Genomic DNA, 230 nt, shown 5'->3' on the forward strand with positions numbered 1-230 from the left:
CAGGGTACCTGGTTGGGCGTTTAACGCCCAAAAGGGTATAGTTTTGGGCGTTAAACGCCAGAATGTGCACCATTCTGGGCGTTTAACGCCAGGATGGCACAAGAGGGAGGATTTTGTTTTCAAATCAATTTTTTTTCAAGTTTTCAAAGTTTTTCAAAATCAAATCTTTTTCAAATCATATCTTTTCAATCAAATCTTTTTCAAAATTAATTTCTTTCCTTTTTCAAAGA

The sequence above is a fragment of the Arachis duranensis genome, chromosome 5 (genome assembly GCF_000817695.3).
Source record: "Arachis duranensis cultivar V14167 chromosome 5, aradu.V14167.gnm2.J7QH, whole genome shotgun sequence".
NCBI lineage: Eukaryota > Viridiplantae > Streptophyta > Magnoliopsida > Fabales > Fabaceae > Arachis > Arachis duranensis.